The sequence below is a fragment of the Pan paniscus genome, chromosome 12 (assembly GCF_029289425.2).
Source record: "Pan paniscus chromosome 12, NHGRI_mPanPan1-v2.0_pri, whole genome shotgun sequence".
Lineage (NCBI taxonomy): Eukaryota > Metazoa > Chordata > Mammalia > Primates > Hominidae > Pan > Pan paniscus.
In genome coordinates this window covers 109136259-109153031 of record NC_073261.2, presented here as the reverse complement: position 1 = coordinate 109153031, position 16773 = coordinate 109136259, and the positions used below count along the sequence as shown (strand labels likewise).

Below are 16773 nucleotides of genomic sequence, written 5' to 3'. Positions count from 1 at the left end.
GTTCTGGGACACATTCAGTAAGTCATAATTACACCCACTCTGAACGGAGAACTGCTCAGAATGCCAATGACTAATGGAAACTTACCCAAGAAACTGGACAAACTTGGATTGAAATTCAGAGTCTCTAACCTCAATGGCCCAGACTTCTGCATTAGACATTACAATGTTCTTTACTATGGCTTTCAGTCATCTTTTCCTTTCAGTTTACAATCATCAATTTTCAAGATGGCAGAAGTCATAATCCTTAATCTTTGTTATTTAAAAAAAGAAGGAAAGGAAGAAAGAAAGACAGAGCTCCAGAAAAGGTAAGTGGTGTAGCCAAGTAACAAGAGCTTGAAGCAGAGTAGGACTAAAATCCTAGTGTCTGACCCTGGTCCAGGGTTTCTCTGCTATTGCTGTTGGGTGTGTAATTTGCTTCATGTGCCCATGCTCTTTTTTGTGTATTTTTTTAACCATCCTCCTCTTTTTTTCTCTCATTCTTTTCTCTCGTACTCTGTCAAACTGTTCTACATAGGAATATGTTTCTTTTATTTTGCATCTACAGCATATAATGCAATGTAAATTCAAACTAATTATATGCAAAGGCCATCCTAAATTACCAAAAAGATGTGGTAGAATCGCTTTAAAGAAATTCAGTTTTGCTCTGCTTAGACCCATAGGTAATTCAAAGTAGACTTTCAAAATGCTCCCTGAGAGAGAGAGCTTTGATATAAGGTCTTAGAGATGACCACATTTTAACCACAAACCATAAGTATGGCTAAAATGCTAGGTCTGCATTTCTAATAATATTGTGACTCACATGCATAGTAATGACAACATTACTGTTTCATTTTACAGTTAACAAAATGCCTTCCATACTTTATGCCATTTGAATCTCAAGCTCCCATATCAAGAGAGGAAAAGGCATCATTAATCCTATTTTATATACATACAAACTAAATGTCCATGAGGATAAATGATTTGTTAAAAACTAGACAACCAACAGCACAAAGAAATGATAAATATTTGAGGTGATGGACATCCCAATTATCCTGATTTGACCATTACACATTGTATACATTTATCAAATTATTACATGCATCCCATAAAAATGTGCAACTATTTTGAATCAGTTTAGAAAAACAGACTACCAAGGAACGGGGCAGGACCAGGACCTGAGCCAGATCTGTTGCCTCTAAACCCTCATTTTTTTAGCAAACCACTCGTGTTCCAACTCCAGCCCCTCTCACAGTCCACTGGCATACATTTCTCTGCAAACTGGATGCTCTTTGGGTACAAAGTAAGTCTTATTTACTCCTGTGTTCTACACAGCTCCACACAGAGACTGTGCTCAATGAATGTCCCTTGTACTGAATAAAATGGCACTGAATAATTGTATTAAATGGTACTAAAATATCCCTCTGGCCATCTTTTGGGTTAACATTGCCTCATTTTTACAAAATTTCTGAATTCACGGAGCTGAGGAATTAAGTTCTTCATATAAGGCCAAGGTCCTCAAGGAAGAAGCCTCCTTGGCTCTGGGTCTGCAGGGGGCTTCTGGAGCCTGGCATGGCTACAACTTTCTTTCTACCCAAGTCTTCTTATCCTCTAAGGCTTAACCAAGATCCACCTCCTTCAGGGAGACCTCTCTAATGTACTCTTCCTCTCTTTCTCCTTCTGAATTCTTTCTCATTCGCATATCTCACTCTGAGTAGTGAACACTCACAACTTTAATTAAAACTTACTTTATTTTTCTCCTCAAATTCCATGGAAACCAATTTTTATCCTTCTGCCTCTTTTCAGCATAATCCAGAGCAACATTTCATGCTTAGTAGGTGCCCGATAAACACTGATTAATTCACATTAACTTGCCCAGGATTAGGGTTCTGAGTTCAATCTAGCCAGATGCTGAAGCGACTCTACTTCGAGCCTTACCCCAGAATCTCACACCTGCTTGGCACAACCCGGAGTATACCCTCTACTTTGCTAAATAGAGAACCAAACACAAAGGACCAACATTCCATCTCTGGGCTGCTGCTCCTTTTGATCCTTGGGCTATATGTAATAGAAGTTCCTATTTTCTGCCACCCTGTGCAGTTTCTAAACCTCAGCCAACTATAACTTAGTTCTGCTCCCAGCGTAGCAAGAGTCCCTATTTCCACTGCACCTGTGCACTGAGTTCCCTGAAACCCAGACAGCCCCCGTGCGGCACACTCATGCAAATGGTTAGGGAAATGACAGGAACTCACAGTACTCCCAGGTTCTTTAAATGGTTCTGCTGCAATGCAGCACTCAGCTTGCTCACTCTAGGAAATGATGGCTCAGCAATTGGTGGTGTGGAAGGAATGGCTGAGAGGCTGCAGAGAGCAGACAGAATACCTGTAACAGAGTCATGCGGCTCACTGCCTTGGGCTCTGAATGATGAGGCACTGACAATGCTTATCACAGAAAGAGTAGGGGGCAGTGCTTAACAAAAACAACAGGATACAGCTTGCTAAAAATTTTCTGAGCCATTTCTACAGCGGCTTTTGTCTGGTGGAACCTTATTTTGTTTACTCCCTAGGCCCTGTTCTCCCTAGAAATGAAACCACACATCCCTTCTGATATAGCTGAGCTATATCTGAAGCTCCCAAGAGAAATGGACCCCAGGAAAACAGAGCTGGCACTTAGCTACAAGAGGCCACTTAATAAACTACCTCTAAAAGCCCTCCCCTCCCCTTCCCCAATGCGCATCCCAAGTCTTTTCCTATTTCAAGGTACCTTAGGCCTTCCTCCTCCTCCAAAATATAACTTGTTTCCATGAGAGGATGTCCATAATTGTCGGTTACGGTCCCAAATGGCCCACATTTTCCTGGCCCTGCCCCACACCCTGAAGAAGATGATTATGTCAAGCCTCATCTCTCAGCACAGGATGGAGACCTGTCACCCATGGGAAAGAGATCTCAGGCCTGTGTAGGCAAGCTAGAGTGCGAGTGCATCCAGGTCACGGGTCCTCCCTGCCCACTCTTTAGGTACTGTGACTGTGATCCCATTTACTTGTGATAGGGCAATGAAGGCTCATTCCCTGAGGACAACATAACTCCTGGCTATTTAACAGGTTTTTCTAGAATGTAATTTTTTTCTCCTATAATCATTTCTTGGCCATAAAATAAATTTCTGGTTCTGCAGACATTTATTGGGCACATATAATTACAGACCCGATTTCAATACAGGGAGGTCAGAATGAGTGTTCATCATAATGCAGAACTAAAATGACAATTTGAGGTGTGCCGAGGCTTACAAGCAAGGGAGTGCCCCCAAGACCACTTGATGAAGTCACAGAGCAGAACCTGAGTGCCAAGGAGCAAAATTCTGAGACCTCTAATTTCAGGCTTAAGTGGCTTATGGCAACCACATCCCTCATTTTTAATTTATACTTAAATAACCTGATACTGCTTTTAGATGAACTGGATACAAGCCTAAGAAGATGCCTGTCTGAAAAAGAGCCAAGTGAGGTCAGAACAGAGCCAGGTTGTAGGCCTAAACTAAGGTGACATGGTTATTAGAACAATGTAAATTAACTGGGGCAAGGGACATCTTCACTGTGGGCTCAATGCGGCCACCTCATGCTAGCTAACAAGAAACTAACATTTGAGCTAGATCTGCAGGGATGATAGGAGTTCACCAAGCAGAAGAGAGAAATGTATCATGGAATGTTCTAGAAAAAGGACCAAGGATTGACAGTGCACATTGAAAGCTAGGCACAGTGAGGTTGCAACACAGAGGGCACAGGTATCTGCCTTGCCGCACCTTGGAAATGTATTGTTGGTTTGATTAGAAATTACTAAAACAGCCTGTACTTTTCTATTATAGCAAGTCTCATAGTGTGTAATTACATATTTGTAAGATTTGCTCCATTTGTCTCCCTTCACCTCCACACCATTCTAAACCTCCAGAAAGAAAGAAATCCCAACTGTTTTGCTCACCATTATACTCTCAGCACCTAACACAGGACTTAGTGCTCAGTAAAGCTCGCTAAATATTTGACAAGGAATAAATGAATGAATTAATTATAAATGAAGTGAGACCAGCTCTGTCAGATCACTCATTGCTACATATTAAGAAGGAATGGTTATTTGTTTGTGATTGAGCTAAATTGGGTATCAATTCATATTAAAAGTCCATCAATTGTACACACAGCATCAAGTACATCATATTTGAAAATAACTATTTTATGGATTGGTTTCTCCCCACTTAGCCCCATTTTCCCCTTCTTTAGGGTGAGAATCATATGGAATATATACGCATTTTTAAATTTAGATGAAAGACACCTTCTTTAAAGTGAGTAATAAATCTCACTAATGTGCACTAAAGGTAATAAAAAGTTGATTATTCAAGGGAATACAGTAAGGATATTGAAGGTCAGTCACTACACTGAATATGTTTTTTCCCAAAATTTTACTAGATGTATGAATTTAGAAATGCCAAGAGATTTAAATGGATGTTCTCAGTGCATAACCTTAGCGTGCAAGAGAAAAATCTTTTCCCAGAGATGAATCTGTATTAAAGTGGGTTGGCCTGGGGAAATATGAGTAAGTAAAACAAGGCGGACTTCCACTGGCCTCCCTGGCTCTCTACTGTGCCCTTTGAGGTATGGGTCAGGCTCTACCCTGGGTACTTCTTAACTAGACCTAGGCACTGAAAGCCGAGAAGCTTTTTAACTCAGCTTCCTCACCCTCCACACTCAGTCTGTGTAATGTGCAGTAGAGGCTAGTTCTCACCAGAGATGTCAGCAGCATTCAGGGATATAACACAGCCTCCTTCTCAGAGACCTCCTCTGACTCCTGAAAGCCTTCTATATCTCTGTATCTCCCAGGGGTATAGAGAAGAATGCCACATGTCTGTTCTGGTCTTTGCCTCTCTGGTTCTACTTGACAATCTTTTTTTAAATTTTTATAGTAGGTGTATATATTTATGGGGTACATGAGATATTTGGACAGACACACAATGTTTAATAAACACGTCAGGGTAAATAGGGTAACCATCATATCAAGCATTTATACTTTGTGTTACAAACAATTCAATTATACTGTTTTAGTTATTTTTAAATGTGCAATTAAATTATTATTGACTGTAGTCACCCTGTTATGCTATAAAATACTAGATATTATTCATTCTTTCTATGCTTTGTACCCATTAACCATCCCTACCTTTTCCCTCCCACCTGCCTGGCCCTCCCCACCACTACCCTTCCCAGCCTCTGGTAATCCTCTTTCTACTCTCCATCTCCATGGGTTCAAGTGTTTTAATTTTTAGCTTCCACAAATAAGTGAGAACATGTGAAGTCTGCCTTTCCATGACTGGTTTATTTCATTTAACATAATGACCTCCAGTTCCATCCACGTTGTTGCAGATAACAGGATCTTGTTGTTTTTGATGGCTGAATAGTACTCCATAGTGTTATATGTGACACATTTTCTTTATCTATTCATCTGTTGATGGGCACATGTTGCTTCCAAATCTTGGCTATTGTAAATAGTGCTGCAATAAAAATGGGAGTGCAGCTATCTCTTCGATATACTGATTTCCTTTCATTTGGGTATATATCTAGCAGTGGTATTGCTGGATCATATGGTAGCTCTATTTTTAGTTTTATGAGGAACCTCCAAACATTCTCCATAGTGGTTGTAGTAATTTACATTCCCACCAACAGTGTACAAGGGTTCTCTTTTCTCCACATCCTCGCTAGCATTTGTTATTGCCTGTCCTTTGGATAAAAGCCATTTTAATTGGGGTGAGATGGTATCTTTTTGTAGTTTTGATTTGAATTTCTCTGATGATGAATGATGTTGAAAACATTTTCATATGCCTGTTTGCCATTTGTGTGTCTCATTTTTGAGAAATGTCTACTCAGATCTTTTGCCCAATTTTTAAAATCAGATTATTAGATATTTTCCTATAGAATTGTTTGAGTTCCTTTTACAGTCTGGTTGTTAGTCCCTTGTCAGATGAGTAGTTTGTAAATATTTTTCCCATTCTGTGGGTTATCTCTTCACTTTGTTGATTATATCCTTTGCTGTGCAGAAGCTTTTTAACTTGATATAATCCCATTTGTCCATTTTTGCTTTGGTTGCCTGTGCTTGTGGGATATTACTCAAGAAATATTTGCCCTGTCCAATGTCCTGGAGAGCTTTCCCACGATTTTCTTGCCATACTTTCATAATTTGAGGTCTTAAATTTCAATCTTTAATCCATTTTGGTTTGATTTTTGTAGACAGTGAGAGATAGGGGTCTAGTTTTATTCTTCTGCATATGGATATCCAGTTTTCCCATCACCATTTATTAAAGAGACTGTCCTTTCCACACTGTATATTCTTGGCAACTTTGTTGAAAATGAACTCACTGTAGATGCATGGATTTGTTTCTGGGCTCTCCATTATGTTCCATTGGTCTATGTGTCTGTTTTTAGGCCAGTACCATGTTGTTTTGGTTACCATAGCTCAGTAGTGTAATTTGAAGTTAGGTAATGTGATTCCTCCAGTTTTGTACATTTTGCTCAGGATAGCTTTGACTATTCTGGGTCTTTTGTGATTCCATATAAATTTGGAATTTTTTTTCTATTTCTGGGAAGAATGCCATTGGTTCTACCTGACAAGCTTAATAGCTCCTCTTAACAGTGGCAGCCATGCTAACCAATGTCTAGAGAAATCAGCTATCCAAATTCTCCCATTTTGCAGATGAGGAAATTGAGACAGTCCTGGAGAGGTTAACTGACACACTATGGTACCAAAGGGAAAGGAGAACTGAGATCCCTCCCCTTGAATTCATACTCCTTTTTTCTCCTCCTACATATTATCTCCCCCCAGTAGTATCCCCTTCTCAACATTTGCTACTTTGACCCTTTCTTGCAGTTTCCACTGTCATCACCTGCTTTGGGGTTTACATTCTTTCTTGTGTTCTCAGTATTTTGCCCATATCATCCCTCCTACTCCCACCAGCAGGCTCTTCTTCTTGCCTATCTAAATGTTATCATCACAAAAAGCCAGCTCAAATCTTTCCCCTGGGAAAATCCTTTCAACACGCTGTGGCCCAGCTTGTCCTTCCTATCTCTAGCCCCTAAAATCTGGATCCTTCTTTGTCACTTTGCATGTTCTTTCTTCACTGCTGATACTGTTATCTTTTGTCAAGGGAAATGCCTCTTTCCCACTCTTGATAAATCCTTCTGTAACAAGGAGCTTAATTATTGATATTCCTTTATGCCTTGTTTGCTTCATCTCAGGGCCAAGTAGGAAAGAATAAACTTATGATTTTAGACTCAGCTCCTCTCTTTTCTTCTTGGAAACAAGCTCTTCCACAAACAGTGGTTCTTCTCTGTTCCATGGGGACAGAGGCACCACATGGCTAAGAATATAAGTCTAATTCTGGACTTCAGTGTCAAGCGGCTCACTGAGAACTGTGCTAAGCTGTGTGTACTTCAATTTAGCTTTTATCTACTAAAAATAAAGGTAATCTATTGCCCTATATGCATTCTATTTGGCATATTTCTCAACTGGTCCAGAACTCCGGAGGACGGGGAGTCCCTCTTGATGCCACGGCATTCTGTATGGATATTTAAGTCTTGTTCTATCATTTAATTCACTGCTTTGTGTGCTTTGTCTCTTCAGCTTTTGTGTGAACTCCTCAGGTGTGGGAATGATAGAATATAATTGTTCATATCCCCCAGAGCACTCAGTTCAAAGCTTTGCACATAGCAGGTGCTCATTCCATTTCTATTCAATGAAATATTTGTTGAAAAACTCTGACACCTCCCAGCAATCAAGTAATTTTCCTTAAAGTGTTTTCACCGTAATTCTGCCACCTATAAAGATCTGTAACCAAGGAAACATCTTTCCCATTCTAACTAAAACAGATCCTTTCAGTTTTTAAAATCTTCTTCCCTAAGTACTTATCCTCCTCCTTCATCACTTTTCAGATTCTCTTCTTGCCTACTGGAAATAAAAAATGAAATAAAATAAAAAATAAAAACATTAGTAAGGTTTTACAGAAGGAGCAGAGGAGGCATGATGGTTCTGGTCATTTCTCATCCCCCTTGTCATTCATAATCCCTAGGAAGACATACTGCCATTTAGACACAGTGTTACCTAAGGCTGGGAGGGCTGAGAATTGATATTTTTCTACCAGCAGACCCAATATCTATATTATAGGGCTGAGTGAGCTTCAGACAACCCTGTGGCTTCCCAGTTACAGCATTTCCTATGCTTTTGTCTTGTGCTTCTCTGACCAATCTCCCTGTGATCAAACCCTCTGTGCCCCATCATCCAGAGCCATGCTTCTGCAGTGCCTGGCCCTGAGTGTTATTTATTACCAGCTGAATGCAATTCTTCTTTGCACTGCTTCTTCTGAGGATATACCCCCACTTCCCTACCACAACAATTATCTTAGTGACATATTATCAAACTTCACTTAATTTTGCCAAGCCTTGAGGGTCCATGTGTAGGACCTCTACTCAGGCTCTACTAGGATCTTCCTTTATAAACAGTTTAATTTCCCTAGCTCCCAATTGATCTGAGGTGCTCCCTCCTATTCATCCTCTTTTCTAACCTTAACCAACCTTATGACTTGAGTCTGCCAAAGCTAGTGCAGAATCTACCTTGGTAAATTCAAAGAGAAATTCAGAAACAGAACGTTTAAGATGCTCCAGTCTGACCTAATTCCTCCCTCTTTATTTTAAAGATGAAGATGCCAAGGCACACGGAAGTTAAGTAAGTTACTAAAGTGAGCTAAAAGCAAACCTGGAACTAAACCTCAAGCCGCCTGACAACCAATTTTATACTCCAATATTTTTAAGCAAACAGAAAACGCAACAACTGATATTGACTTACTGTTATGGTACAAAAAAAGAACTCCCAAAAATGATACAGATTACTCACAAACCAATGCCTCAAATCCAAGTTATTTGCAAATTGGAGATTGATTCTCAGTGGTTCTTATGAGATGGATATTAAACTATAACAAGTAACAAGTCTCAATGTGCTTCTATCGTAAGAGACCAATAATTCAACCTTTTAATCATAGACAGTTCCAGTAAGAGAAACCCTAGAAGCCTCCAAGGTCTTATATTCCACTAGGAATATAAATAGCAGTTACACAACTTAAAGCAAAAGGATTTCACCATAATACTAAAAGAAAAAATATGCAACAAAATATCATCAAGTCAATTTAATAAAAGCTATTAACTCTGAAAAAAATTCAAATCTCTAAACTTCAATGAAAATGTAACAGATTCATGAAAATAGATAAATTCTGTCTCCACTATAATTAAATAATTTGAATTGATGCAAAGAAAAGTCTGTCACTCTTCAAATGCAAATTTTTTGAAGTATAAGGTTTAAACATTTACCAACATGATGTAAACAAAAATACCCCAAGTTCAAAAATGTACTTATATTAAAAATGCTCCATTTTTTTGCTGTCAGTTTCTCACCATAAACCACAAATTGTGCAAATTAGTTTTAATCAATTCAGCTGTTTTTGTCAGTAAAAGACACTTGAAAAGTCCATGTATTTATTAAAATTTATCTCATAAATTTCACACTGATAGGCAATGTTTCAATTACCAATTGTAACTACCTTCTCTATATTCAAGAGAGATAGACATAGAAAGATATATATTACCCACGAATTTTTGCTCTCAGATTCAAATACAGCCATCTAATTTGTGAAAATAATTGTAATATTCTCCATCTAAGCTCCTTGTCTTCCTGAAATGGTAGATAATGGCGGCCCTGTTGTGCAGTACCTGGGATTGGTGCTTTGTCAGCACTGGGGAAATGGCTTGGCTGAATCACTTGGAGAATACAGCAATTTGTCAGGTCAATGCTAATCATGCAAAGGGTTCTCTGCACGCCAACAGAGGCACTTAGCACACAAGTCACCTCAACTTTAAACCAATGAGATATAGTTTCCTACTTGATCCATTCATTGAAGAAGGTGAAGGTAGCCCAGGACCTGATAGAAAATACATTTTTAATGTAGAATATTTTAAATCTTCTACATTTGACTTTGGGTTGTAAGATTTTAACCTTGCCAGTTATTGCTTCTTCAGTAACTATAGATAGAATGCTAATAGTGTCCGACTCTGTTTTGAGTACTTTACTTTGCATTCATATATTTAATCTTCATTTAATCCTCAGATGAGAAAACTGAGTCACAGAGAAGCTGAGCAATTTGCCCAAGACAAGTGGCAGAATTTAAGTTCCAACTAAGGCAGTCTGACTTCAGGCCCCTTGCCCTCAGCCTGCAATGCAACATAGGCTAATCTATAAGGAAAAACACAAAAAACTGCTCAAGGAAAATGGCACTTCAGAACAAGCTCCTCAGAGTCTCAGTACCCTCATAAATGTTTTCCCAACAAAATGTACTCTCTGTTACTCAGTCTTCATATCTGTAAAATGGGGAGAAAAACTATTCTACTTTCATTTCTAGGAAGCTGTAAGATTCAAAGAACATAATGCATTTCTCTTTGGCAAGTACAAAACACTAAGAAGAATAGTGTTATTGCCTATTACAGCTGCCTGCCAGATTGATTTTCTTACAGGGGTTATGCCACCTAGTTTGCAGTTATTGATAGATAACATGCATTTTTATCCATTCCCAGAAACAAAGAACACTAAGAATCGTGTGTTTTCACTTGGTGGAGACAAAAGTATGCCTTTACTGTGGTAAGAATGCCAACTGTCGGTTGTCAACTCCCCAGTTCTGTGTCACAATTTAATTCCCAAGAACAACTCACAATCCTGTAAGACATCATGCTGATTTATTCCATTAAACACATTATATTGATAAGATATAGAGCAGCAAGATGCTTCAGAAGAAAAAAAAAAACAAAACCACAACCCTGTAATATTTGCTGGACTCTGCAAGAGAAAGGCAAGGTATTCTACTTCGGCCAATTTACCAAGTGATTCCAAAAGTCAATAGCTCTCAAAGAGGCCCAGGCCAACAGAAGATATAAAACCTAATCTTGCATTCAGTGCAGAAAGCGCTAACATGTGCCCTTATGACCCACTATATCCACTGGAGCAAAAGTCCCTTCAGTTTGAGAGCATAACCACACACCCTTTAACAAATCAGAAATATTCTTTTGAGAACTAATTCCCAATGTGCTACTAAGATTGGAGGAAGACTGAACTCATGACCATGAGAACATTAGCCCTCTTCACCCGTGAATTTTCAAACATTTCAAGAGGACATTGGATTGTCACAGAGTGTGAAATTGACACCAAGATTGAGGGGACCACCCTTGCTCACACCGGAGTTACACAGAAAATAATACCTCTATTAAGTGATTTGTTCACTAGATTCCTGTTCATTTTCTAGGCTTGTGTTTTATATTTTTGCCAATTTGTTGCTTAGATAAAACAGCATGAAACTCACTGTTCAGCATTCTGTTGGAACTACAGGGTAACCTCCACTACGTGATACTATAGCTCTCTTTCTCTAAAACTTGAGCTTCCTGTCCTGCAATTGTTCTGTTTTTCTATTTTTTTGCAGCTGCATTGTCTCTTTAAAATCAGCAATGCATGCTCACTGGAGATGAAAACAATGTTACTAAATACTCTGGTAAATTTTAAAAAGCATATGCTTTCTTCTTGGAATTAAACTATAAACCAAAACCCCGTTTCATATTATTATTATTATTCCTATGAAGCCTTGTTAAATATAATGCTTTCAAAGCAGGAGCTAATATTAATTACTACTTAATGGCTTCAAGTTCGGTTTCACTGCAAAGAACACTTTCTAGAAATTATGTCCCCAGCAAGGGAAAATGTTTGAACCCACTGCTATTTGTAGCTAAATAATAGAGTGAAACTAAAATTGTTAAATAACCAACAGGCATCTTAATAATCAGAGTTTTTTACCTCAAGTGGCCAAGGCAAGATGGGTCAAAGTCAGAGTGGTGGTCATGGTCCTGGAAGTGGCAAGAAGGATGACAAGGACAAGAAAAAGAAATATGAACCTTCTATACCAACTAGAGTGAGGAAAAAGAAGAAGAAAACAAAGGGACCAGATGCAGTCAGCAAACTGCCACTGGTGACACCTCACACTCAGTGCCGGTTAAAATTACTGACATTAGAGAGAATTAAAGACTATCTTCTCATGGAGGAAGAATTCATTAGAAATCAAGAACAAATGAAACCATTAGAAGAAAAGCAAGAGGAGGAAAGATCAAAAGTGGATGATCTGAGGGGGACCCCGATGTCAGTAGGAACCTCGGAAGAGATCATTGATGACAATCATGCCATCATGTCTACATCTGTGGGCTCAGAACACTATGTCAACATTCTTTCATTTGTAGACAAGGATCTTCTGGAAACTGGCTGCTTGGTCCTGCTCAACCACAAGGTGCATGCCGTGATGGGGTGCTGATGGATGACACGGATCCCCTGGTCACAGTGATGAAGATGGAAAAGGCCCCCCAGGAGACCTATGCCAATATTGGGGGGCTGGACAACCAAATTCAGGAAATAAAGGAAGCTGTGGAGTTTCCTCTCACCCATCCTGAATATTATGAAGAGATGGGTAAAAAGCCTCCTAAGGGGGTCATTCTCTATGGTCCACCTGGCACAGGCAAAACCTTGTTATCCAAAGCAGTAGCAAACCAAACTTCAGCCACTTTCTTGAGAGTGGTTGGCTCTGAACTTATTCAGAAGTACCTAGGTGATGGGCCCAAACTCGTATTCATATGGTAATTGTTTTGAGTTGCTAAAGAGCATGAACTATCCTTCATGTTTACTGATGAAATTGGAGCCATTGGGACAAAAAGATATGACTCAAATTCTGGTGGTGAGAGAGAAATTCAGTGAACAATGTTGGAACTGTTGAACCAGTTGAAGGGATTTGATTCTAGGGGAGACATGAAAGTTATTATGGCAACAAACAGAATAGAAACTGTGGATCTAGCACATATCAGACCAGGCCGCATTGACAGGAAGATCAAGTTCTCCCTGCCTGATGAAAGGACTAAGCAGCGTATCTTTCAGAATCACACAAGCAGGATGACACTGGCCGATGATGTAACCCTGGACGACTTGATCATGGTTAAAGATGACCTCTCTGGCGCTGACACCAAGGCAATCTGTACAGAAGCTGGTCTGATGGCCTCAAGAGAACGTAGAATGAAAGTAACGAATGAATACTTCAAAAAATATAAAGAAAATGTTCTTTATAAGAAACAGGAAGGCACCCCTGAGGGGCTCTATCTCTAGTGAACCACAGCTGCCATCAGGAAAATGGTTGGGCGATTCCTCGACCCCTAAAAAGGATGAGGTTGGGGGAGTTGCCCAGAGGAATCCCTGTTCCCATTGATTTTTATTAGCAAAATATCCCATGTCTTTTGGAGTACGATGTGTAAGTGCCCATTGGGTGGCCTTTGTCAGTCACTGTGCAGCAGTCTTTTCCCAATGGAGTGTGCTCTTTAACAAAAATAATAATAATCATCTGGGTTTCTGTCCATTTGTTTGTTTATTTGATTTTTAATATTAGGATGCTTTACTTATTCACTGCCTAACATCAAAGGGAAAATATGACCAACTTAATTCCTGGTGGTGTTATTATTGACATTGCCAATAGCATATAGAATAACTATAAAAAATTCAAGATGTGTAAGTCTAGGTGTGAATCCTGATAACATCCCCCCTGTATGATGCTGAGAAAGTTACTTAACCTCTCTGAGTTTCAGGGATGACTTACGTTTTCAGTGAGATAATGCATTTTAAATACTCGCCACAAAACCAGATACCAGCTGAGCTTTCAACAAACAACACCTGCTGTTATTGTCATCCTCTGTGGTCACTCTGATGGCAAAGCTGTCTTGAGAGATAGCCTAAAATAGTTCGTCTTAAACAAGAAAAAGAGCTTAATGTAACGGGAAAAACTAAAACATTATGATGGTGACTAGTATGCATTTGCCCCCTGCTTATTTCCCTAGGGAAATCTAAAAAGTTCTTTTGTAGTTGGTGGTCAATCCTACACAATAAAAATATGGAACTTTACTAGGGAGGCTGAGAGCCTTCCATGAGGGAGAAGGTCTGAGCCACCAAAGCCCAGCAGCCCAAATTACAAGCAAGCCAACTGGTAGGAGAAGAAGCAGGGGAAATTGTGGAATAACACACGCTGTGAAAATCTAACATTCATATAAGGCTGTAGTCTAGAGGAGAGTTACCAGCCTTTTCTATGCTCTTTCTAATCACCTGGCTTGATAGAGAAAACCTTTGCCCCAGTGGATTCTATGAAAAGGTTCAGAGAATGAATGTTCTACCATGGCTGTGTAATGACTTTTTGACTTTTTGTCTGGAGACAATGGTTGAAGAACCCAGTCTAAACTAAAATCAAGTCCATTTTCAGGGATGAAACATGGTGAGCTCCAAAAACCTCCAGGTATTTTTCTGGGGAACAAAAGACAGAGTTGGAGATATTCTTTACTGGCTTATGTATAGACAGATATGCACACTTTCTGCTATTTGTGAAAGCAATGCTATGTGCATCATCCTATGTCTGTGGTGACCCGTGGGTGCAGTATTTTTCTTCTTCTAAGCAAAATAATAAGAGTAACATTTACTAAGCACTTATGATATGCCAGGCACAAAACCCTTTAATGAAACTGGATAGAATTTGATTCTTAGTGAGCTTAGTCATAATACAATGAGCTCTCCAACAGCCTCTGCAGTAATTCTGTTTTTTCCTGTCAGATGTCAATACATGTGAATGCTATCCAAGTTCTCATAGGGCTGGAAGCAGACAGAAAGGATTCTGCAGCTTTACCATCAAACAGTCTTCAGTTTTTAAAACAAATTTCAGTTTATTCTTTTTTTAACTAAGAGTTCTCTGATACCACACCAGCAGACATCCTTCTATTCCACTGCAATCATTACCTTGATTTTCTCCCCTTTGGTGTGCTGCAGTATTTGTGTCAGCAAGTTCTATGCATTTGAAAGCTCATGAAGGGATTGTCATTTTACACAGTGGAGTTGCTCCTCCTTGCAATACTGACAGCTGACTTGAGTCCTGGCTATGACTAATAACAACTTGGTGGTGGCTTTACATTGTGCATTTCATCTCCAGATTATAAAACACTCTGCAAAAATTTTATTACAGTCTCTCCCCATAGGATGAAAATACTTTAGAAGTATGAGAGGTTAAGTTACATGCCCAATAAACAGTAATGAAAGAAACAAAATTGAAATTAGGTCCTTCTGGGCTTAAGCCATTGCTTCTATTCATGGAGTCACAATGCCTTCCCAAGAAGGAAGATGCATGAAAGCAATATGTGTGGAAGCTCATAGCACAGAACACAGGTGGGAAGAACTGTAGTATTCTACTTTTCTTTGGTCTCTCAAGGTCTGTTTGTGGCTTTGAACCAGATATGTTATTCAAGTGGGACTACTATTATTCTAATTATTGATGAAGGATCTCAACAAAGGATTAGAGAGTTGTTACTACTTCCAAGTTTTGTGGTTTACTTACAAAACAAGCAGTTTGGTCATTCTTGTTTCAAAATCAACAGTAATTAGGGAAATAAATTTATTTTGTGTGTTTGAACTGGACAGAAATTTTAAGACCTGTGTTACTATAGGCCCACTGAAACTGCAATGACTCCAAACTCTCCTTCTTTTTCAATCTCCAGCAACTTGTTCCCAAAGCTGGAGAAGACACTCCTGAGGGCTATTTAGGACAACTTATGACTCAGCTCTTTGAGCAGAAAGAGGCCAAAAAGTTCAGTAGAAAAAGCCCTGAACTCTTGGAAGAGCTGGCTTCAAGCCTGGCTTAGACCTGGCCTTCTGTGGGGCAGGTTTCTTAATCTTCCAATGGGCTGTCTCCTGGAGGTGGGATGAAAGTTCTCTTCTGACTCAGCTCCTAAGGGCTGTTATGCATATTAGATCACCAGAATTAGAATGTATCAAGCTGTTCTAATGAAAGTGATAGTTACCAGAGATAATTTAAAATATTTGGTGAAGATCAACAGACAAATTTTACTGAGCATGCAGTAGGTTCAATCCACTGGGTACCAAAAAAAAAAAAAAAAAATCAAAGTGTGAAGCATAGTTCCTGCCATTCTGTATCTCAGAGGCTTGCTTTATATAATAGACAAGCACACCCAGAAAGGTAACTGAAAACCAACTTATGTTGTGTAGCATTTGAATGCAGACCTAAATGCTGTAGGAGAAATATGTGGAAGAGAGGACTTAGAAGGTGTAAAAGAGTTTACAAAATTACAGATGAAAAAAAGTTGGGGAGGGAATCAAGAAGGATACTTAAGGCAGGCTGAAGAATTCAAAAAACAAGGCTCTTTATGGGCATTTATAGAAAATATTTCTTGAAGAACATATGGTTAGCACAAGAAAAATGTAATAAATGAAACAGAAAAGAGAGAGATGTAAGGCCCAGAATGCCATGTTATGATTCAGGCTCCATTCCATATAAACAAACAAAACTTGCTGAGAAAACACAATGAAAAGGAAAACCTCCCATTTGTGATGTAAATAAATAAATAACCTAGGCAAAGCACTTATCAATAAATATCCAAAATCTCCTGAACAAACCACATGAAACATTTCTGAAGGGCACAAAACTAGACTGTATAAATAGAAAGATAATCCATGTTTTGGAGTCGGAAAGCTCAATGCAAGAAAGTTGCCCCTTCCCACTAAGTTAAATTATAAATGCAGTGTGATTTCAGTAAAAAGTATATATATACACACATAAATACACACATATATACACATATATATACATATATACACATATACACACATA

General features: G+C 39.0%; 1 pseudogene; it reads left to right on the top strand.

The window, feature by feature from the left end:
- Positions 1-11884: 11884 nt before the first annotated feature.
- LOC100977081 (26S proteasome regulatory subunit 4-like) lies at positions 11885-13226 on the top strand (annotated as a pseudogene).
- The last annotated feature ends 3547 nt before the right edge of the window (positions 13227-16773 follow it).